Source organism: Rhinoderma darwinii, chromosome 5 (assembly GCF_050947455.1).
Source record: "Rhinoderma darwinii isolate aRhiDar2 chromosome 5, aRhiDar2.hap1, whole genome shotgun sequence".
Lineage (NCBI taxonomy): Eukaryota > Metazoa > Chordata > Amphibia > Anura > Rhinodermatidae > Rhinoderma > Rhinoderma darwinii.
Genome location: NC_134691.1, coordinates 228,466,159 through 228,490,127, shown reverse-complemented (window position 1 = coordinate 228,490,127; position 23,969 = coordinate 228,466,159). Strand labels below are relative to the sequence as shown.

Genomic DNA, 23,969 nt, shown 5'->3' with positions numbered 1-23,969 from the left:
TCATAATGGGGCCTGCCTCAGAGATAGATAAAAGCCTGGGCCCAGGCAGTGTTGGTCAGTGCTGCTCAGCAGGCAGCACCGGACTGGACTGGATTAAAGCTGATACAAGGTGTGAAGGAACAAGGGGTGGCTGTGGGCATGCACTTGCTGCCGCTGCCAGTGTTTATCTGCATGGCAGCAGGGCATTTGGGCGTTGCCAGGAAGGCGTTTTTATGTAGATTCCTCCTCTTTCAGCACTGCATTGTGGTGCAAGCAAAAGAAGCAAATCCTGTCTGGCTTCCTCTCCGGCCTTTATTCACCTCCCTCCCGCTTAGTAGCTGTAAATGTGTGTGAGCCTGCAGGGCCCCATGGAATTGCCTAGGAGTAGGCTGAATCAATCGCTGCAAGGGGTGAACAGCAGTATGGGACAGGCTCGGTCAACGGCCGGCCCATTCGGGTTATCGCTTCTCGGCCTTTTGGCTAATCTCAAGGGGTTGGTCAGGAGGTCCGTCTGTGTGCTCGCCCTTGGCCTTGTGGCATCGCTGGTTTACCAGCTTAAGCCACCTGCTGCTTTAGGGGGTGAGCCAGGAGACAAAGAAGGCGATCATGGGCGTTCAGATCGTATATCCCAGGACCGGAGATCTCCGGGTCAAGTTTGGAATCCGCATCAATGCTACAGCTGGATTGGAGAATCGCTTTCCCCTTGGACGTCTGGTGGACGAAGTTATTTTTGGAGCTCTGAAGATCCCTCGCCCTGCCATCCTCTGCCTCCAGGAACATAAGGTGGGTCATTATACCCTTGTGCTTAATTCTAGGAGCGACTGCCTAAATTTCTACAACACTTTGAAGAAGAACCGCAACAATGCTGCTTTGGATGGTCTTGTTTTCACTCTCCTCTATGAAGATGGGAATGTCCCTTTGGTTGTCTTCATGTACAATCCCCATGTGCCAAGGTCGGACATTGAGGCCTTCCTCCTCCGCCATTGTGAGTCTGTGGTCTTTTCCAACAAGATCCTCAACGAGGCTGGAATCTGGAGTGGCAAGTACAAATTTATTGTTAATTTTAAGAGGGATCCAGAAGGGGTTGATGGGCTAAGCAGACCCCCCTTGAACTTTTCTATTGGCAGGGACAGGGGCTATCTTTTCTTCCCTAACCCCCCTCTCTTTTGCAAGAACTGCAAGATCTTTGGACACATACTGGAGTCCTGTAATCAAGGAAAAAGGTGTGGGAAATGCGGCCAGGTGGGCCATGAGTCAAAGGTTTGTACCAACCCCATCGTTTGCAACCTCTGTGCACAGACAGGACACGCCTTCAGGAATTGTCCAAAGCGTTCTTATGCAGATATGGCCAGACAGAGGCCTGCTGGGAGACCTGAAGATCCTGAGGTTGCTGGTCCAATTATCCAGGCAGAAAGTCCACTGTCTGAGGAAATTGCAGTTGCAGGTGCGGAGGGTGGAGTGATGGAAATATCACCTGTGGAAGAAGACCTTCCCCCTCTTTCTGATGAGCAAACCGGGCTGCAAGGTGAAGGTGAGGTTGAGACTTCAGTCTCCATAACCCCAGTGATTGTGTGGGAGGAGGCAGAGGAGGCTCATGAGGTGGCTGGAGAGCAGGGTGATTTTGCAACAGCTGTTGTGAGACCAGGTGAAGAGGAGTTTGGGATGGCTCCAAAAAGGCAGAGAACAAACTTTTCACCATCAAGTGAAGGAAGTGCGAGTCCACAGAGGGACGGCGTGTATCCTGTGACTAGTATTTCTTTTGACACTCCTTTTCTAGGGGATCTGGAAGGCTCTATCTTTGCGTTGGATTGCCAGCCTCAAGAAGGAAAAGGCTGAGGAAAAGATGGGCTTGTTGTTCAACGTTTTCATCTCCAGATTAAAACATGGCTGCCAAAATCACATGTCATGTCCTATCCCTGAATGTCAGGCTGATTAAATCTAGGCCTAGGAGAATTGCAGCACTAGATTTCCTTAAAAATCTAGGGGCTGATATTTTTTGCTTGCAAGAATGTGGCATCTCTGATGCATTAGATGAAAAAGAATGGCAATATGGCCAAAGTATATGGTCAGGCTCGGTTAAAAATAAAAATGATGGTGTGGGAATCTTATTGGGGAATAAGGATTATAAATTTGATAGTTATACTGTGGTGGAGGCGGGTAGATGCTTATCTGCAATTATAAGCTATAGAGGGTGGAAGGTCAGGGTAATAAATGTGTATGGGCCAACAAGTAAAGGGGATAGAGTAGAGTTGTTAGAAAAATTGAGTATTTTTTTGCCTGGTAGGATCCCTACTGTGTGGGTGGGGGACTTCAATTGTGTTACCGAAGGGGCTAAGATGGATGTGTCGGGTAAAATGTTAAATAATTTAATTAATGATTTTTCTTTTGTAGATGCATCTGAAATGTTTTTAGGTAAGCCGCCGCCCGCAACCTTTAGAGCAGAGGGGGGTGGGGTGACATCCAGGATTGACCGGGTGTTTTTCAAAAATTTGGTATGTAAATCTTTCCGCCAAGATGATGTGATGTTTACTGATCACGTGAGTATGAGTGCTTTTTTTGAGGGGAATACAAAATTAAAGTATGGTAAAGGGGTGTGGAAGCTGAATATCAGGTTGCTTGAAGATAAAAAAGTGATGGATGATTTTAAGCGTGCGTATGTGGGATGGAAGTGGAAAAAAAGAAATTTTGCGAATATGTTAGAATGGTGGGACTGGATGAAGGGTGAAGTTAGGAAATTCTTTAAAAAATGGGGATATAAAAAAGCTGCAATTCGTAGGAATAAATATAAAGAGCTGAATATGAGAATGGAGTGGTTGAGGAAGCTTAGTATGCTTGGGTATGATGTGGGTGACTTGCTTTGTGCGGTCAAAAGTGAGATTAAGAAAGAGATGGATGAGAGGGGGAAAGAAATCATATATAGATCTAAGATTGAACATCTGGAAAAGGATGAGAAGTGCACAAGATTTTTCTTCAAAAAGATGTGTGGGAAGAAGGATGATATGGATGTTGTTATGAATAGTGGGGGTGACTGTGTTTATGGGGAGGATGTGATGAATGAAGTGGAGTCGTTCTATCGCGAGCTGTATGGTGACAAATGGACTGATAGAGATTTGGTGAATGATACCATGAATAAATTAGAGAATGTGCTAGGGAAGGAGGATTCTGATATGTTATCAGAGGGAATTACAATGGATGAAGTTATGCAAGTGGTCAAGAGTGCTAGTAAAAATAAAACTCCAGGGAAGGACGGTATTCCTGTGGAATTGTATGTGCAAGCGTGGGACATAATGGGAGCAGACCTAGTGGAAGTGTGTCAGTTTATGTGGGACAATGGGATAATGAGTGAATCTATGAAAGAGGGTGTTGTTGTGTTAATACATAAAAAGGGTGATAAAAGGAATCTGGGTAATTGGAGACCTATCTCTTTGCTCAATAGTGATTACAAGTGCTATAGCAAAATTCTAGCAAATCGAATGCGTGAAGTGATCGGTCAGGTAGTGGGGGAGGATCAAGTGTGTGCGGTACCAAGTAGGCGTATGACTGACAACCTGTTGCTGTTAAAAGATTTGATTGGGGATTGCATGGACAGAAAGCAAAAGTGTATGGTGCTAGCTGTGGACTTTGAGAAGGCGTTTGACCGCGTGTCACATGAATTTATGTTTGGTGTGTTGAATAAAATGGGTTTTCATAGCAAGTTTGTGAGTGCAGTAAGATGCTTGTATGGAGGAGTGACGAGCGAATTTTTGGTGAATGGGTTTTTGAGTGGTAAAGTGAGAATTAAATCGGGAGTCAGACAAGGTTGTCCGATGTCCCCCGTTCTTTTTATTAGCGTAATTGAAGTTTTGTTGTGTATGTTTAGGAAAGAGAAGGTGATGAGGGGCTTGCTGATACCTGGTAGTGGAGGTAAGGTGGTGAAAACTCTAGCTTATATGGACGATGTGGTCATTGTGAGTGAGTCTCTAGCTAGTTTGACTAGGGCTAGATTGGTGTTAGATCTTTTCTGTAGTGCGTCCGCTTTTAGAGTGAACTGGAGTAAAAGCATTTTTAAGTGTTTTGGTGACAGTAATGTTAGAATGGATGGTGTAAAGTGTGAACAAGGCGCAATTAGGGTTTTGGGTATTTTATTCAATGAAAACTTAAAGGGGAACGAGAGTTGGGATGAATGTGGTATGCGGATTGAGCGAAAGTTGAATTTCTGGCGTATGCGTAGTTTGACGTTTTCTGGTAAAACCTTAATCATTAAGTCAGTTATTTTGCCAATCCTGCTCTTTTGTGCAGTGATTTTTCCCTTTTCAACCAGGAAAATAAAAAAAGCAGAGAAAATGGTTTTTACTTTTTTTTGGGGATGCAGGATGGAAAAGTTGAAGCGGGAGTATCTATATAAATTGTGCGAGCATGGTGGAATGAATTTCCCAAATATTGAGGTTTTCTTGGGGTTGAGTTATGTGAAGGTAGTGACGGTGTTGATTGAGCGGAATAACAAAACTGCGTATATGATGAGGTATTTGGCTGGATGGACGCTTTTCGGGTTAAATTGGGTGAAGAGGGATGCAAGAGTGCCTGTGGCATTTAAATGTCCTGTGTGGTACATGAAGATTGAATGGTTTGTGAGGAAGTATGATTTACTATCTGTACCTATGGTGGATTTCAAGAATAAGAATGGTGTGATGAAAAGAATGCGGGCGAATGAGCTTGCATGTAATATTGATGGGCTGCGGTCAGGTGAAGCGGATGCAGTATGGAAGAATTTGGATATTGTAGGGGTGTCAAATCGCCAACGGGATGTAGTGTGGATGTCATTACATAATATACTGCCTGTGAGACAAGTCCAAAAGCAGCGGGATCTCATTAGACATGAAGTGTGCCCTAGGGAGGGGTGTGGGGCTAGTGAGAGCATACGCCATCTAATATGGGATTGTGACTTCTCTTATGAAGTATGGAAGAGAGTAGGGGGTTTGTGTAAAGAGTTGGCAGGTGTAACATATGTGAATTGGAAGGTGGCAATGTTTGGGATGGGTGCATGTAGTAGAGCTAAAGATAGAATATTATGGTTAATAATGGTATGTGTGATGGAAAGTCTGTGGGATGTGAGGAATCTTTTGGTATTTAAAAGAAAGGTTGTGTCTGTAAATGATTGTGTTAAGATATTTTTGTCCCGGTTATATGTCAAATATTTATGGGATAAGCAGCGCGGTGGTGGCAATGTTGATTCCGAAGGGATTTGGAAATTCAAAAAGTGGAAAGCATTAATCCGCTATAAATAATGTTGTTTTGTCATCTGTTATTTCTGTAATGCATTGTCTTTCCTTTGGAATTAAATAAAAGAACAAATTTAAAGAGTAACCATAGAGATGATTGATATAAGCGATATCGTTTTTTTGATTATTCAGATTGAAAAACTTAAGTTTTCGCTTCGTATCTAACTGAATGGTTATTAAAAAAAAAAAAAAAAATCTGTTCTTATCAGTTTAATATCTGATACGTCCCCTATCTGGGGACCATATATTAAATGGATTTTTAGAACAGGGAGATGGAAATAGAGCTTGCTCTGTCCACTCCACGCATTGACCTGGTATTGCAGTATTTCCAGGACCGGTGCACCCTTCCCTTATGTGTTGACTAAAATCAGATTCCAAAAGTGCTATTTGTGTTTGCTATTGTTTTTGTCTTTCTGATGGGATCTCCCCTTTTAATCCCATTATTTCAACACCTGTTGGACAATGCATTTGTACAGTCATGTGTGATAATGAGCTCATTTATTAAATGCAATTAATTAATACATTGCCACCTCTTGTTGTGTGTGTGTGTGTGTGTGTGTGTGTGTGTGTGTGTGTGTGTGTGTGTGTGTGTGTGTGTGTGTGTGTGTGTGTGTGTGTGTGTGTGTGTGTGTGTGTGTCTTCTGTGTTTCTGGCATTTCACATTGGAACAGCTCATTCACCTTCCTTGTCTTCTCTCCGCCCTCCCTCCTAGGTAAGTTAAAGAGCTGCACCTGAGCCAGCCACTGATTGATGCAGCAACACAGTCAACTAGTGGAGTGGAGTGGAGTAGGGGAACAGCAAACAGCCATTAAAGCAGCCAGCCGCCTACCCGCCACAATGGACCTACCTGTGTACACTAGATGGATGTGATGGAATGTACTGCCGTCCCAACATTTCCAAGAAGAAGTAAGAATTGCAGTTGCAACAAACCCTTGCTTGCCTACAAAGAGAGCAGCAATTTGGATTTGTTACTATGTTACCTAGAAGAATAAAATAACAAACTGTGCAAGGATGGAGGTTGTAGGAGCAAGGAGAACAAGTTGTCTGTAAAGTTGGTGGATGCCTATTTTCCATTTTGCAGTCCCTTGTCTCCCTCTTGTGGCCTCCTGGAGGCAACTAGCTGTGCAAAAAAAAGACAGCCTGGCGGCCGGCTGTTGCAGTGTTGCCCTCTCAGGCAACACTGAGTGACTGACTGAGCCGCACCGTCTTATATAAAGTTCAGACGGAACTTTGCACGTGTCATAGTGGAGCCCTCAGGATTCCAGAGCCAGCTTTCTGACATCATAATGGGGCCTGCCTCAGAGATAGATAAAAGCCTGGGCCCAGGCAGTGTTGGTCAGTGCTGCTCAGCAGGCAGCACCGGACTGGACTGGATTAAAGCTGATACAAGGTGTGAAGGAACAAGGGGTGGCTGTGGGCATGCACTTGCTGCCGCTGCCAGTGTTTATCTGCATGGCAGCAGGGCATTTGGGCGTTGCCAGGAAGGCGTTTTTATGTAGATTCCTCCTCTTTCAGCACTGCATTGTGGTGCAAGCAAAAGAAGCAAATCCTGTCTGGCTTCCTCTCCGGCCTTTATTCACCTCCCTCCCGCTTAGTAGCTGTAAATGTGTGTGAGCCTGCAGGGCCCCATGGAATTGCCTAGGAGTAGGCTGAATCAATCGCTGCAAGGGGTGAACAGCAGTATGGGACAGGCTCGGTCAACGGCCGGCCCATTCGGGTTATCGCTTCTCGGCCTTTTGGCTAAGATCAAGTGTAGTATCTGTTCTTATCAGTTTAATATCTGATACGTCCCCTATCTGGGGACCATATATTAAATGGATTTTTAGAACAGGGAGATGGAAATAGAGCTTGCTCTGTCCACTCCACGCATTGACCTGGTATTGCAGTATTTCCAGGACCGGTGCACCCTTCCCTTATGTGTTGACTAAAATCAGATTCCAAAAGTGCTATTTGTGTTTGCTATTGTTTTTGTCTTTCTGATGGGATCTCCCCTTTTAATCCCATTATTTCAACACCTGTTGGACAATGCATTTGTACAGTCATGTGTGATAATGAGCTCATTTATTAAATGCAATTAATTAATACATTGCCACCTCTTGTTGTGTGTGTGTGTGTGTGTGTGTGTGTGTGTGTGTGTGTGTGTGTGTGTGTGTGTGTGTGTGTGTGTGTGTGTGTGTGTGTGTGTGTGTGTGTGTGTGTGTGTGTGTGTGTGTGTGTGTGTGTGTGTGTGTGTGTGTGTGTGTGTGTGTGTGTGTGTGTGTGTGTGTGTGTGTGTGTGTGTGTGTGTGTGTGTGTGTGTGTGTGTCTTCTGTGTTTCCGGCATTTCACATTGGAACAGCTCATTCACCTTCCTTGTCTTCTCTCCGCCCTCCCTCCTAGGTAAGTTAAAGAGCTGCACCTGAGCCAGCCACTGATTGATGCAGCAACACAGTCAACTAGTGGAGTGGAGTGGAGTAGGGGAACAGCAAACAGCCATTAAAGCAGCCAGCCGCCTACCCGCCACAATGGACCTACCTGTGTACACTAGATGGATGTGATGGAATGTACTGCCGTCCCAACATTTCCAAGAAGAAGTAAGAATTGCAGTTGCAACAAACCCTTGCTTGCCTACAAAGAGAGCAGCAATTTGGATTTGTTACTATGTTACCTAGAAGAATAAAATAACAAACTGTGCAAGGATGGAGGTTGTAGGAGCAAGGAGAACAAGTTGTCTGTAAAGTTGGTGGATGCCTATTTTCCATTTTGCAGTCCCTTGTCTCCCTCTTGTGGCCTCCTGGAGGCAACTAGCTGTGCAAAAAAAAGACAGCCTGGCGGCCGGCTGTTGCAGTGTTGCCCTCTCAGGCAACACTGAGTGACTGACTGAGCCGCACCGTCTTATATAAAGTTCAGACGGAACTTTGCACGTGTCATAGTGGAGCCCTCAGGATTCCAGAGCCAGCTTTCTGACATCATAATGGGGCCTGCCTCAGAGATAGATAAAAGCCTGGGCCCAGGCAGTGTTGGTCAGTGCTGCTCAGCAGGCAGCACCGGACTGGACTGGATTAAAGCTGATACAAGGTGTGAAGGAACAAGGGGTGGCTGTGGGCATGCACTTGCTGCCGCTGCCAGTGTTTATCTGCATGGCAGCAGGGCATTTGGGCGTTGCCAGGAAGGCGTTTTTATGTAGATTCCTCCTCTTTCAGCACTGCATTGTGGTGCAAGCAAAAGAAGCAAATCCTGTCTGGCTTCCTCTCCGGCCTTTATTCACCTCCCTCCCGCTTAGTAGCTGTAAATGTGTGTGAGCCTGCAGGGCCCCATGGAATTGCCTAGGAGTAGGCTGAATCAATCGCTGCAAGGGGTGAACAGCAGTATGGGACAGGCTCGGTCAACGGCCGGCCCATTCGGGTTATCGCTTCTCGGCCTTTTGGCTAAGATCAAGTGTAGTATCTGTTCTTATCAGTCCTTGTAAGGATAGATAGCTCGGAGAACCACTGGGGGCTATAAACACTAGCTTAGCGATCCAAGAGCGTTCCAGACGAAGCCGGCGACGAACTGCGGAGAAGAACCACCGAAGACGACGATCCAGAAGGGAGAAGCCGCCATCGGGGAAGAAGCTCCGGGAGATCGCTGCCGGGAAGAAGGAGAACTGCGACAGAGACCTTCGGAGAAGAGCCGCTGCTGAAGGGGATCTTTGAAGAAGCTCGGCCGCAGAAGAAGCTCGACGAGGAACCGCTGCGGAAGAAATTTCGTGGAAGAACCTCGGCCAGCAAGGAGAAGATTTGCATAGCTCCGCCCCCTTCGGGAAAGAGCTATCGAAGATCCTCCCCAAGCGACAGGAACAGCTGGAAGAAGCCATGGCCTCAACCAGCAACCCTGCCACCCAGAAGAAGAAGGCTGATGGACCAGGTGAGCCGGCCCAGGCCAGGACATCTCCTCCTGAAGCCTCCTCAAGCGAACAGGCCACCAGGAAGCCGAACCAGGCTGCTCCAACCCTGGAGCCCTGGATGAAGCAGACGGTGGCCCTGAAGCTGAAGGAGGTGGACGGGAGAGTGCCGGACATGACGGAAGAAGTGTTCTGCCAGAAGATGCTCCTGGACCAGGGCTTCGCTAAGCCGGAGACCATCAGCATCCAGGCCTTCATGACCGGGATGTTCTTCGTGACCTTCGCTTCGATCAACATCTGCAGAAGGTACTGGGAGATGGTGAAAGCGGCGAGGCCTGAATCCCCTTTCTCTCGCTTTGTGGGCAACTGCCCTGTCCAAAGAGAGGAAAGGCGGGTGACGGTCTCAATGCGGAACCCACACACCCCCGGCAAAGACATCACCACGCTCCTGAAGCGGTTCTGCACAGTGGTGAGGGAACCCACCCACATCCTGAACGGACTCGGCTTCTGGACTGGCAAGTGGTCGGTAATCGTCCGACTGAACAAGGATTCGAGCGCGGAAGACGGCCTCCAGCACCTGCCCCAGTCATTCTCGCTGGGCAACTCCTACGGCCTCATCTACTACCCGGACATGCCGCAGATCTGCAGGAGATGCAGCAAGAAGGGTCATTCGGTGAAGGACTGCAAGGAGGACGCCTGCAAGAACTGCCGGGTAACAGGACACGAGACCAAAGACTGCCCGAAACGGACAATGTGCAACCTCTGCGGACAAGCAGCCCACTCTTACAAGGACTGCCCGAAGAGGGATCGATCCTGGGCAACTGTAGCAGCGAAAGCTCCAGCCAGAGGGAACCCCGCCCCAGCCAGAGCTCCAGCGGCACAGAAGACCGGGAAAAAGAAGGATGGTAAGAAGACGACAGTCCCTCCCCCCCCTCTCCCGGCCCTCCCTCGCCCTACCCTTCCCACCCTCCCTCGCCCGGCCCTCCCCACCCCCCCGTCCCCAACCCCTGTCACCCCCACTGAGGCTCTCACCTTCTCCTACCCACCCATCTCAGTGGTCCTGTCACCTGCACCTCTCCCAACCCAGCCTCCCTTCTCCCCAGCTCCAGCAGCACTAACATCTTCCCCTCCAGCTGCTGGAGTCCTCTCCCTGGAGGATTTTCCCCCTCTTGTCTCCTCAGGTGCCATCCAGAGGAAGAGAAAGGTGAGGGACAGCCCAGCTGCTGAGTCCTCAAAGAGACAAGTCGTGGAAATCTGCGAAGATTCCCTTGCGCAGCAGGAGGAAATGGAGCAGATGGTGGAGGAACTCGTGTCTGAACCTGAGGTCATCGACTTCACAACAGACATCCAGGTGGCTACAATCCTGGAACAATTTTTGTCAGAGGGCCTGCTGGATCTTCCGGACCCGCCAGGCTCCAGAGAGGAGGATCCGCCCGACCGGACTGGTAACTAAGGTGTATCGTTTGCACTAACCTTCTTTATTCTCCCCCATGGCTGCTAAACTTAACATCTTTAGCCTCAATGTGAGGAGTGTTAGAGATAGGACTAGATGTCAGATGGTGCTAACTTTTCTTTCCAAGCAGTCGAGTGATGTATTTATGCTGCAGGAATGTACTCTCCCCTCTTCCAGGTCATACCATCATCTGGCCAGGCAGTGGACCCATGGCCCGTCCTACTGGTCTGGTGGGGGCGACTGTAAGTCTGCAGGGGTTGCCATCCTGATTAGGGGAAGCGTATTTACTGTTGACTCTGTCCAGGAGCTCGTCTGCGGCCGCTTGTTGGTCGTAGACGGTTCCTGGGCGGGAGAGCCGATTAGGCTCATCAACGTGTACGCTCCCCCTATGAAGGCTGAGCGCCTGGAACTATTCCAGACCCTGCGGACCCAGCTCGCCACCACTAGGGCAGTGGTGATGGCCGGGGACTTCAACTGCCCCATCGAAGAGGATGGACGAAGTTCCGGCACTTCAATCAAGCTGGATGTCAGTTCCAAACTGCTTATCGAGATGGTAACCGAAGCATCCTTGCAGGACGTTGTGGGCTCCATGGGGATCGGCTCTGTGAACTATTCATGGAGCCGACCCGATGGCTCACTTCGTTCTCGGATTGACTTTGTGTTCACCTCCCGGGCAGTCAAGCAGCATGGGCACTCCATGGTCCCCTGCTTCTTCTCTGACCACAGGGCCATTCTCTTCCAGGGTGCCATCGGCCACGGTTTTCCTCCCGGCCCTGGCTCCTGGAAGCTGAATTGTGCCCTGCTGGAAAGAGAAGAGGTACTGGCGGAACTTAGAGACGCCTATATTGTTTGGAGGAATGATAAAGTTTTCTTTGACAAAACCTGTGACTGGTGGGAATATGTTAAAGTTGAATTTCGTTGTTTCTTTCAGGCAAAAAGTCGTCAACAGGCGTGTGAGAGGAAGAGAGACTTCAGAGAGATGCAGCGTCAGCTGCGATCCCTGCAAGACCTCCTTCAATGCGGCTGGGACGTCAGGAAGGAGCTGGAGGAAGCCAAAAAGGGCCTGAAAAGGCACTTTGAGGAGGAATCCAAGCGAATTGTCTTTCGTTCCAAGGTGGAGAACCTGGAGAAGGGTGAGAAATGTAACTCGTTCTTTTTCAGGAAACTCCATGCCGGCCACACGCCCCTGAAGGAACTCCGAGATGAGACCGGAAACATGCATTCTGGGAAGAAGGAGGTGATGGGAGTCGTCACAGACTACTACCGAAGCCTCTACTCCCGGAAAACCACTGACCCCGAAGCCGCCGATAAATTCCTGTCAGGTATCACTAATCATCTTGATCCTGCAGGTACGGAGGCTATGGACGTACCCCTGACGGTGGAGGAACTGCTCTCTGCCGCTAAATCCTTCAGACCCGGCAGGACCCCGGGCAGTGATGGTCTCCCAGCAGAGCTCTATGTAGCGCTGGGGGACTTGATCTGTCCGGACCTGCTGGAGCTCTATGAGGAGATGGTGGTGGAGGGTAGAATGCCACCGTCCTTGAGAGAAGGCATGATCACGATCTTGTATAAGCGGAAGGGGGAGAGATGTGACCTGAAAAACTGGCGTCCCATCTCTCTCCTGAACGTGGACTACAAGATCCTCGCCAAAGTATTGACCAACAGACTGAAGGTTGTCATCGGACAGATCATCGGATCGGACCAAACCTGCGGCATTCCTGGCCGTAGGGTGGCCGACAGTCTTGCCCTGGTGAGGGACACGGTGCATTACATGCAAAGCCGCCGTACACACGCGGCCCTGGTCAGTCTGGATCAGGAGAAGGCTTTTGACCGGGTCTCTCACGAATTCATGGGTAAGGCTCTGCGTAGGCTGCGGCTTGGCAGGTTGTTCTGTTTGTATGTTAACCTGATGTATTGCGACATTTACAGCTCGGTGCTGGTGAACGGCTGGAAGACTGACCCCTTTCCTGTATCGTCGGGGGTTAGACAAGGCTGTCCTCTTTCACCTCTCCTTTTTGTTTGTGTTATAGAGCTCTTCGCAGAGGCTATCCGGCAGAATGGAGAGATCAGAGGGATCACCGCACCAGGTCCAGGACACTTCGAGGTCAAATGCTCGCTGTACATGGACGACGTGACCGTCTTCTGCGCTGACCAGAGTTCGGTGACTGCACTCGTCCAGACCTGTGAGGAGTTCGGACGCGCTTCAGGGGCAAAAGTCAACTGCGGGAAGTCGGAAGCCATGCTCTTCGGAAAGTGGTACCTGCCTTCTCCTGCCTCCTTCCCGTTTACTATCAAGCCGGACTTCATCAAAATTCTGGGAGTCTGGTTCGGTAAGGAAGGTGCAGCCCTAAAGTCGTGGGAAGAACGCTTGGCCAAAGTCAACCAAAGGATCGGACTGTGGAGCCTCAGACAACTCACTATTGAGGGCAAAGCAATGGTCCTGCGTAACGAAGTCTTGCCTGTGCTACAATACACTGCACAGGCATGGCCCCCTCTTGCAACGGTCTCGAGGGCCATTACCAGGACTGTGTTTCGCTTCATCTGGGGCTCGAAAATGGACAGAGTAAAGCGGACTGTTATGTACAAGGAGCCCCGCAAAGGTGGGAAGGGTATACCCGACATTCCCACTCTGCTGCGGATCGCTTTTGTATGTGACTGTGTTCGTAGGACTCTGAGGACAGCAAACGGCTCTGCGGGCAAGGCCATGTCCCGCTACTTCCTCCTTCCCCTCTGGCGAGGTTTTGGCTGGGATAAGTGGGACAGCTCCTTCCCTTACAACTGGCACGCTCCCTGGTTCTACGGAGATGTCGTCCGGTTTGTGAGGGAGCATCAACTGGAGGGTCTTAAGCCCGACTTGTGGAAACCTAAGACGATCCACAAGCACATCAGAGCAAAGGACTCACTGGAGTTTGTTCCAGGGCTTCATGCCGACACGTTGGAGACTGTTTGGACTAACGTGTCATCTGGCAGGTTGACCAACGGGCACAAGGACATTTCATGGATGGCCATCCAGGGAGGACTGCCTCTTAGGTCATTCATGCATGCCCGCAACCTGTGCAAGACCCGGTACTGCCCCAGGTGCCCCTTCACGGAGGAAACATCTTTGCACATTTTCTGGCAGTGCCCCTTTGCACAGGGTCTGTTGAAAGCCTTGGAACACGAACTCAAGGACTCAGTTCCCAGGAACAGACTGTCGTACCGCTCGGTACTTTATGGACTATTTCCTGGGAATACCACGGATGGAGCAATCCAGGAAGCCTGGCGCCTTATGAACTGTTTTAAGGACGCTATATGGTTCGCCAGGAATCGTCTGATTTTGCGGAGAGAGAGTGTGTCCGTCCAGGACTGCCGCAGGCTGATCCACAGCCTGCTCAGAGACTATTCCACCTGGGACAGCCCGGACGTCGATGAGGAAGAGGACTGATACTCCCCTTCCCCCCACTCTCCCTTCTTGTGTGTTGTCTTTCAATAAAGCTTCGGGCCTGTGATTTCCCGCTTCCCTATCCCCTCCTACCCACTCCCCTATCCCATCACTTGTCTGTAATGCTTTGTTGTTTGGCTTTAGTGAATGCAAGAATGTTAGTGTAGCATGTGGTGTAATGTATAGCATAGGCTAGCCTGTACTGTGTATTATACTGTCATGTTATGTTTGACGACTGTTATTATTTATTATTTGCTGCTTCATGGCTCGCGCTGCGTCGCAGTAATGTTTGTATGATGACGATTGATTGTCAATAAAGCATTTTTCAATCAAAAATCTGTTCTTATCAGTTTAATATCTGATACGTCCCCTATCTGGGGACCATATATTAAATGGATTTTTAGAACAGGGAGATGGAAATAGAGCTTGCTCTGTCCACTCCACGCATTGACCTGGTATTGCAGTATTTCCAGGACCGGTGCACCCTTCCCTTATGTGTTGACTAAAATCAGATTCCAAAAGTGCTATTTGTGTTTGCTATTGTTTTTGTCTTTCTGATGGGATCTCCCCTTTTAATCCCATTATTTCAACACCTGTTGGACAATGCATTTGTACAGTCATGTGTGATAATGAGCTCATTTATTAAATGCAATTAATTAATACATTGCCACCTCTTGTTGTGTGTGTGTGTGTGTGTGTGTGTGTGTGTGTGTGTGTGTGTGTGTGTGTGTGTGTGTGTGTGTGTGTGTGTGTGTGTGTGTGTGTGTGTGTGTGTGTGTGTGTGTGTGTGTGTGTGTGTGTGTGTGTGTGTGTGTGTGTGTCTTCTGTGTTTCCGGCATTTCACATTGGAACAGCTCATTCACCTTCCTTGTCTTCTCTCCGCCCTCCCTCCTAGGTAAGTTAAAGAGCTGCACCTGAGCCAGCCACTGATTGATGCAGCAACACAGTCAACTAGTGGAGTGGAGTGGAGTAGGGGAACAGCAAACAGCCATTAAAGCAGCCAGCCGCCTACCCGCCACAATGGACCTACCTGTGTACACTAGATGGATGTGATGGAATGTACTGCCGTCCCAACATTTCCAAGAAGAAGTAAGAATTGCAGTTGCAACAAACCCTTGCTTGCCTACAAAGAGAGCAGCAATTTGGATTTGTTACTATGTTACCTAGAAGAATAAAATAACAAACTGTGCAAGGATGGAGGTTGTAGGAGCAAGGAGAACAAGTTGTCTGTAAAGTTGGTGGATGCCTATTTTCCATTTTGCAGTCCCTTGTCTCCCTCTTGTGGCCTCCTGGAGGCAACTAGCTGTGCAAAAAAAAGACAGCCTGGCGGCCGGCTGTTGCAGTGTTGCCCTCTCAGGCAACACTGAGTGACTGACTGAGCCGCACCGTCTTATATAAAGTTCAGACGGAACTTTGCACGTGTCATAGTGGAGCCCTCAGGATTCCAGAGCCAGCTTTCTGACATCATAATGGGGCCTGCCTCAGAGATAGATAAAAGCCTGGGCCCAGGCAGTGTTGGTCAGTGCTGCTCAGCAGGCAGCACCGGACTGGACTGGATTAAAGCTGATACAAGGTGTGAAGGAACAAGGGGTGGCTGTGGGCATGCACTTGCTGCCGCTGCCAGTGTTTATCTGCATGGCAGCAGGGCATTTGGGCGTTGCCAGGAAGGCGTTTTTATGTAGATTCCTCCTCTTTCAGCACTGCATTGTGGTGCAAGCAAAAGAAGCAAATCCTGTCTGGCTTCCTCTCCGGCCTTTATTCACCTCCCTCCCGCTTAGTAGCTGTAAATGTGTGTGAGCCTGCAGGGCCCCATGGAATTGCCTAGGAGTAGGCTGAATCAATCGCTGCAAGGGGTGAACAGCAGTATGGGACAGGCTCGGTCAACGGCCGGCCCATTCGGGTTATCGCTTCTCGGCCTTTTGGCTAAGATCAAGTGTAGTATCTGTTCTTATCAGTTTAATATCTGATACGTCCCCTATCTGGGGACCATATATTAAATGGATTTTTAGAACAGGGAGATGGAAATAGAGCTTGCTCTGTCCACTCCACGCATTGACCTGGTATTGCAGTATTTCCAGGACCGGTGCACCCTTCCCTTATGTGTTGACTAAAATCAGATTCCAAAAGTGCTATTTGTGTTTGCTATTGTTTTTGTCTTTCTGATGGGATCTCCCCTTTTAATCCCATTATTTCAACACCTGTTGGACAATGCATTTGTACAGTCATGTGTGATAATGAGCTCATTTATTAAATGCAATTAATTAATACATTGCCACCTCTTGGTGTGTGTGTGTGCGTGTGTGTGTGTGTGTGTGTGTGTGTGTGTGTGTGTGTGTGTGTGTGTGTGTGTGTGTGTGTGTGTGTGTGTGTGTGTGTGTGTGTGTGTGTGTGTGTGTGTGTGTGTGTGTGTGTGTGTGTGTGTGTGTGTGTGTGTGTGTGTGTGTGTGTGTGTGTGTGTGTGTGTGTGTGTGTGTGTGTGTGTGTGTGTGTGTGTGTGTGTGTGTGTGTGTGTGTGTGTGTGTGTGTGTGTGTGTGTGTGTGTGTGTGTGTGTGTGTGTGTGTGTGTGTCTTCTGTGTTTCCGGCATTTCACATTGGAACAGCTCATTCACCTTCCTTGTCTTCTCTCCGCCCTCCCTCCTAGGTAAGTTAAAGAGCTGCACCTGAGCCAGCCACTGATTGATGCAGCAACACAGTCAACTAGTGGAGTGGAGTGGAGTAGGGGAACAGCAAACAGCCATTAAAGCAGCCAGCCGCCTACCCGCCACAATGGACCTACCTGTGTACACTAGATGGATGTGATGGAATGTACTGCCGTCCCAACATTTCCAAGAAGAAGTAAGAATTGCAGTTGCAACAAACCCTTGCTTGCCTACAAAGAGAGCAGCAATTTGGATTTGTTACTATGTTACCTAGAAGAATAAAATAACAAACTGTGCAAGGATGGAGGTTGTAGGAGCAAGGAGAACAAGTTGTCTGTAAAGTTGGTGGATGCCTATTTTCCATTTTGCAGTCCCTTGTCTCCCTCTTGTGGCCTCCTGGAGGCAACTAGCTGTGCAAAAAAAAGACAGCCTGGCGGCCGGCTGTTGCAGTGTTGCCCTCTCAGGCAACACTGAGTGACTGACTGAGCCGCACCGTCTTATATAAAGTTCAGACGGAACTTTGCACGTGTCATAGTGGAGCCCTCAGGATTCCAGAGCCAGCTTTCTGACATCATAATGGGGCCTGCCTCAGAGATAGATAAAAGCCTGGGCCCAGGCAGTGTTGGTCAGTGCTGCTCAGCAGGCAGCACCGGACTGGACTGGATTAAAGCTGATACAAGGTGTGAAGGAACAAGGGGTGGCTGTGGGCATGCACTTGCTGCCGCTGCCAGTGTTTATCTGCATGGCAGCAGGGCATTTGGGCGTTGCCAGGAAGGCGTTTTTATGTAGATTCCTCCTCTTTCAGCACTGCATTGTGGTGCAAGCAAAAGAAGCAAATCCTGTCTGGCTTCCTCTCCGGCCTTTATTCACCTCCCTCCCGCTTAGTAGCTGTAAATGTGTGTGAGCCTGCAGGGCCCCATGGAATTGCCTAGGAGTAGGCTGAATCAATCGCTGCAAGGGGTGAACAGCAGTATGGGACAGGCTCGGTCAACGGCCGGCCCATTCGGGTTATCGCTTCTCGGCCTTTTGGCTAAGCTCAAGTGGCTAACCAGAGGCGTCCAGTGCTGAACTCTCGGCCCTGCAGCATCGCCCTTTGGGGCTTAAGCTGCTTGTTGCTATAGGGAGACAGCCAGTGGCAGGAAGGCGATCGACATGGGCGTTATTGTACGTCACGCTAAGGCCGGGGAAACCCGGGTCAAGTACGGCATTCGGATCGAAGTTGATGTTGGATCAGAGAAGACCCTGGACCTACGACACCTGGTGAACAACATCTTGTTTGGAATTCTGAAAGTGGAGCGGAAGAAAATCCTTTGTCTTCAGGAGCATAAGGTTGGTCATTTTACCTTGATATTGACGGATTTACCTGCCTGCCATACTTTCCATTACAATTTGATGCAAAATGTGAACAATCCTGAGCTTGGAGGACTTACTTTTATCCTGCTGTATGATGAAGGAGAAGTCTTCCTGGTTGTTTTTCTCTACAATGCACATGTACCTTTGCAAGATATCACGGCATTCCTGTCTAGACATTGTGCATATGTTAAGTTTGAGAATAAAATCTTGAACACTGAAATGATCTGGAATGGGAAATACAAATTTCGGGTCCGGTTTCGGCAAGATATTGAGGAACCAGGAGGCTTCCATTTCCCTCCATCGAACTTCTCCATTGGAAGAGACAGGGGATATCTGTTTTTTCCCAGGTGTCCTCCCTTCTGCAGGAATTGTAAAGTTTTTGGCCACACAAGGGAAGGATGTCAAAATTCAGGGAAGTGTTCCAGATGTAACCAGGAGGGTCACAAAGCAAAAGAATGTGTCAACCGCATTGTTTGTAATCTCTGCGAGGTGGAAGGGCATACATTCAAAGACTGCCCTCTGCGGAAGAAGTCATATGCAGAGGCAGCCAGGAGCCAAGTGGCTGAGATGATAGCGAGAACTGGACGGTTGGGCGAGGAGGTACCCGCTGACTATCTGGCTTCTTTAAGCACATCTCCAGTAGAAGTACGTGTGGAGGAAGGGGCAGGCATGGAGGTAGCCCCGGTCGAGGAGGATCTTCCTCACCCATCCGATGCCCAGACTGGGCTACAGGGTGAGGGAGAAATTGAGGGCGACGTCCCCGTGACTCCTCCTGTTTCTTGGAGTCTGGATGAAGTGTTTCTGGAAGGAGTTGGAGGTCAAGGGGATTTTACTACTGTAGGCACCCGACCTGCAGACGAAATTCTGGATATGGGGGCTAAGAGAGCCAGGCTGGCCGCGTCACCCCCTGTAACCCCTGGAAGGGAGGAGGAATACCCCTCATCAGTGATTTCGTTTGATGAGCCTTTTCTAGAAGATCAAGGGACCAGTTTCTTCACATTAGGTTGCCAGCCTCCAGAAGGCAAAGGCTGAAGTGCAAATGGACAACCTGCGGTTATCTGGCTATGAAAATTAAAATATGGCATCCAAACCTACATTTGATGTCGTATCCTTAAATGTACGACTGATTCAATCTAAGCCCAGGAGGGCTGCAGTTCTGGATTTTTTAAAAAATTTAGGAGCTGATGTATATTGTTTGCAAGAATGCGGTATTAGGGAACCTGTGCCAGAACAGGAATGGCCATATGGCCAATGTATATGGTCTGGTTCTTCTATAAATAAAAATGATGGGGTAGGAATATTGCTAGGGAATAGGAATTTAAAATTAGAAAGTTATATTGTGGTGGAAGTGGGGAGGTGTATTTTGGCAGAGATAAATGTCAGAGGGTGGAGGGTAAGGGTAATTAATATATATGGAGCAACAAAAAAAGAAGAGAGGTTAGAGCTCCTAGAGAAGTTGTCCTTTTTTTTGCCAGGGAGAATTCCTACGATTTGGGTTGGGGACTTTAACTGTGTGACGGAAGGGGAAAAAATGGATGTATCTGGTAAAAAGTTGTACCAATTAATCAAAGATTTTTCTTTTATAGATGCTGCTGAGGTTCATTTGGGAAAGCCACCACCCGACACTTATAGGTCTGATAGAGGAGGGGTAACATCAAGGATAGATCGGGTGCTTTTCTCAAAAAATGTGGGGTGCATGAGTTTGCGGCAGCGCGATGTGACCTTTTCTGACCATGTGTGTATGTGTGCAACTTTTGAAGGGGATGTTCGTTTAGTGCGTGGTGCAGGGGTATGGAAGTTAAATGTAAGTTTATTAGAGGATGAAAGAATTGTGAAGGCTTTTATATATGCGTATAAAGGATGGAAATCGCGGCAGGAATCTTTTGGGAATGTGTTGGAGTGGTGGGATTGGATGAAGAATGAATGTAAAAGATTCTTTAAAAAATGGGGCTATAAAAAAGCAGCTATGCTAAGAAACCAATATAATGAGTTGAATGTTAGAATAGAATGGTTGAGAAAACTTGGCGAGCTTGGTGTGGATGTCAGTGATTTGATGAGGGACGCAAGGAATGAAAGTAGGCTTTTATTAGAGGAAAAAGGGAAAAAAATTATATATAGATCAAAAGTTGAAAACTTAGACAAAGATGAAAAATGTACAAGATTTTTTTTCAAAAAAATATGTGGTAAAAAGGATGATATGGATGAATTATTGAATGATAGGGGTGAGTGTGTTTCTGGAAAGGATGTGATGAGTGAAGTTGAAGGTTTTTATACCCAGTTGTATGGAGAGAAGTGGTATGATAAGGATTTGATGAATGAGGTTTTGAATGGGTTGGAAAATAAACTTGGAGAGGAAGATCGTGAGTCTCTGTGTGGTGATATTACCATGGATGAAGTGAGAAATGTGGTGATGAGTGCAAGTAAAAATAAAACACCTGGGAAGGATGGGATCCCAATTGAATTATATGTGAGGATGTGGGATATAATTGGTGGGGATTTGCTTGAGGTATGTCAGTATATGTGGAAGCATGGTGTGCTGAGCGAATCTATGAAAGAAGGTGTGGTTGTGCTGATATATAAAAAAGGTGAGAAGAAAAATTTGGCAAATTGGAGGCCAATTACTTTGTTGGATTCTGACTATAAGTGTTTTAGTAAAGTATTGGCCAATAGGATGCGTGAGGTTGTTGCTGAAGTGGTGAATGAAGATCAAGTGTGTGCAGTGCCTGGTAGAAGTATGACTGATAATTTGTTGTTACTAAGGGATATGATTGGGGACTGTATGGATAGAAAGCAGAAATGTATGGTCCTATCTGTGGATTTTGAAAAGGCATTTGATAGGGTGTCGCATGAGTTTATGTTTAGTGTGCTGTGTAAAATGGGTTTTCCGAGAAAGTTTGTGTATGCAGTGAAAGGTTTGTATGGGAACGTAACAAGTGAGTTTCTCGTAAATGGGTTTCTGAGTGGAAAAGTGGGGATAAGGTCAGGTGTCAGGCAGGGTTGTCCTATGTCCCCTGTCCTGTTCATTAGTGTGATTGAAGTGTTGTTGTGTATGGTTAGAAGGGAAAAATTTATGAGGGGGTTATTAATTCCTGGGAGTAATGGTAAGTTTCTGAAAGTATTGGGTTATATGGACGATGTGGTGATTGTTAGTGAAAGAGAGGCGGAGATAAATAGAGCGAGATTGTTGTTGAGGTTGTTTTGTAGTGCGTCTGCGTTTAAAGTGAATTGGGGTAAATGTAGCTTTAAGTGTTTTGGTGATAGGAGTGTGAGAATGGATGGGGTTAATTGTGAGATGGGTGCTATTAAAATATTGGGTGTGCAATTTAATGAGGATTTGAGAGGGAATGAAAGTTGGGATGAATGTGGTATGAGAATAGAACGAAAACTGAACTTTTGGAGACTGAGAAGTTTGACACTGACGGGAAAAATTTTGATAGTTAAATCTGTTGTGTTACCAATTTTACTTTTTTGTGCAGTTGTTTTCCCTTTTGCTACTCACAAAATTAAGAAGACGGAAAAGATGATTTTTACATTTTTTTGGGGGAGTAGAATGGAAAAATTGAAGAGAGAGTATGTGTATAAGATGTGTGTGAATGGTGGTTTGGATTTTCCAAATGTTGAGGTATTTTTGGCTTTGAATTATATCAAAGTGGTGTCTGTGTTAGTGCAGAGGAATAATAAGACTGGTTTCATGATTAGATACTTGGCTGGTTGGATGTTGTATGGTCTGAATTGGGTAAAGAGAGATGCAAGTGTGCCTGTGGCTTTCAAGTGTCCAGTGTGGTATATGAGGATTGAGGTTTTTGTGAGGAAAAATGACTTGCTTGCTGTGCCAATGAGTGAGTTTAAAAATAAGAATGCGGTGATGAAGAGAATACGTGCGAATGAAATTCCATGTGAAATTGCAGGTTTGAGGTCTAATGAAGTGCAGAGTGTATGGAGTAAATTGAAGGTGAGTGGTATGTCAAACAGACAGCGTGATATTGTATGGATGTCGCTGCATAATATCCTACCTGTTAGGCAAGTGCAGAAAAGAAGGGATCTTATTAGGTCTGAGGTTTGCCCGAGGAATGGATGTGGAGCAAGTGAGAGTGTGAGACATATGTTGTGGGATTGTGACTATTCGTATGAAGTATGGAAAGGGGTGGGTGGTTTGTGTAAAGAACTAGCGGGGGTAAAATTTGTTAATTGGAAAGTAGCAATGTTTGGAATGGGTGCAAGTAGTCGTATGAAAGATAGAATTATGTGGTTAATTATGGCATGTGTGATGGAAAGTTTGTGGGATGTGAGAAACTTGTTAGTGTTTAAAAGGAAATTAGTGCCTGTAAATGAGTGTATTAGGATGATTTTGTCTAGACTTTACGTCATGTATTTGTGGGATAGACAGCGTGGTGGTGGCCTAGATTCAGAGGGGATATGGAAGTTCAAAAAATGGAAATTCCTGATACGATGTAGGTAATATTGTTCTGTTTTTTTTTGTGATTGTTTATGTAAATTGAAGAAAAAATAAAGAACAAACCAGAATGATGATAAGTTTGAAGCAACGTGGATTTGATTTTCAAGTTTTGAGAAACATTATAAGTTGCTTATAACTAACTGAAATGGTTTTAAAAAAAAAAATAAAAAAAAAAAATAAAAAAAAAAAAAAAAAAAAAAAAAAAAAAAAAAAAAAAAAAATCTGTTCTTATCAGTTTAATATCTGATACGTCCCCTATCTGGGGACCATATATTAAATGGATTTTTAGAACAGGGAGATGGAAATAGAGCTTGCTCTGTCCACTCCACGCATTGACCTGGTATTGCAGTATTTCCAGGACCGGTGCACCCTTCCCTTATGTGTTGACTAAAATCAGATTCCAAAAGTGCTATTTGTGTTTGCTATTGTTTTTGTCTTTCTGATGGGATCTCCCCTTTTAATCCCATTATTTCAACACCTGTTGGACAATGCATTTGTACAGTCATGTGTGATAATGAGCTCATTTATTAAATGCAATTAATTAATACATTGCCACCTCTTGTTGTGTGTGTGTGTGTGTGTGTGTGTGTGTGTGTGTGTGTGTGTGTGTGTGTGTGTGTGTGTGTGTGTGTGTGTGTGTGTGTGTGTGTGTGTGTGTGTGTGTGTGTGTGTGTGTGTGTGTGTGTGTGTGTGTGTGTGTGTGTGTGTGTGTGTGTGTGTGTGTCTTCTGTGTTTCTGTGTTTCCGGCATTTCACATTGGAACAGCTCATTCACCTTCCTTGTCTTCTCTCCGCCCTCCCTCCTAGGTAAGTTAAAGAGCTGCACCTGAGCCAGCCACTGATTGATGCAGCAACACAGTCAACTAGTGGAGTGGAGTGGAGTAGGGGAACAGCAAACAGCCATTAAAGCAGCCAGCCGCCTACCCGCCACAATGGACCTACCTGTGTACACTAGATGGATGTGATGGAATGTACTGCCGTCCCAACATTTCCAAGAAGAAGTAAGAATTGCAGTTGCAACAAACCCTTGCTTGCCTACAAAGAGAGCAGCAATTTGGATTTGTTACTATGTTACCTAGAAGAATAAAATAACAAACTGTGCAAGGATGGAGGTTGTAGGAGCAAGGAGAACAAGTTGTCTGTAAAGTTGGTGGATGCCTATTTTCCATTTTGCAGTCCCTTGTCTCCCTCTTGTGGCCTCCTGGAGGCAACTAGCTGTGCAAAAAAAAGACAGCCTGGCGGCCGGCTGTTGCAGTGTTGCCCTCTCAGGCAACACTGAGTGACTGACTGAGCCGCACCGTCTTATATAAAGTTCAGACGGAACTTTGCACGTGTCATAGTGGAGCCCTCAGGATTCCAGAGCCAGCTTTCTGACATCATAATGGGGCCTGCCTCAGAGATAGATAAAAGCCTGGGCCCAGGCAGTGTTGGTCAGTGCTGCTCAGCAGGCAGCACCGGACTGGACTGGATTAAAGCTGATACAAGGTGTGAAGGAACAAGGGGTGGCTGTGGGCATGCACTTGCTGCCGCTGCCAGTGTTTATCTGCA

At 47.1% G+C, this 23,969-nt stretch overlaps 2 non-coding genes and 4 pseudogenes across 2 annotated transcripts; all 6 read left to right on the top strand.

Moving 5' to 3' along the window:
* The first annotated feature begins 5,379 nt into the window (after positions 1–5,379).
* Positions 5,380–5,585, top strand: LOC142654073 (U2 spliceosomal RNA; annotated as a pseudogene).
* A 1,372-nt stretch (positions 5,586–6,957) lies between these two features.
* Positions 6,958–7,148, top strand: LOC142653532 (U2 spliceosomal RNA). Its single transcript, XR_012848460.1, has one exon. It is a non-coding gene; the product is annotated as a U2 spliceosomal RNA (small nuclear RNA).
* Positions 7,149–8,624: 1,476 nt separating this feature from the next.
* On the top strand, positions 8,625–8,726 carry LOC142654514 (U2 spliceosomal RNA; annotated as a pseudogene).
* Positions 8,727–14,288: 5,562 nt separating this feature from the next.
* Positions 14,289–14,462, top strand: LOC142653774 (U2 spliceosomal RNA; annotated as a pseudogene).
* A 1,414-nt stretch (positions 14,463–15,876) lies between these two features.
* On the top strand, positions 15,877–16,067 carry LOC142653530 (U2 spliceosomal RNA). Its single transcript, XR_012848458.1, has one exon. It is a non-coding gene; the product is annotated as a U2 spliceosomal RNA (small nuclear RNA).
* A 6,558-nt stretch (positions 16,068–22,625) lies between these two features.
* LOC142654373 (U2 spliceosomal RNA) lies at positions 22,626–22,796 on the top strand (annotated as a pseudogene).
* The last annotated feature ends 1,173 nt before the right edge of the window (positions 22,797–23,969 follow it).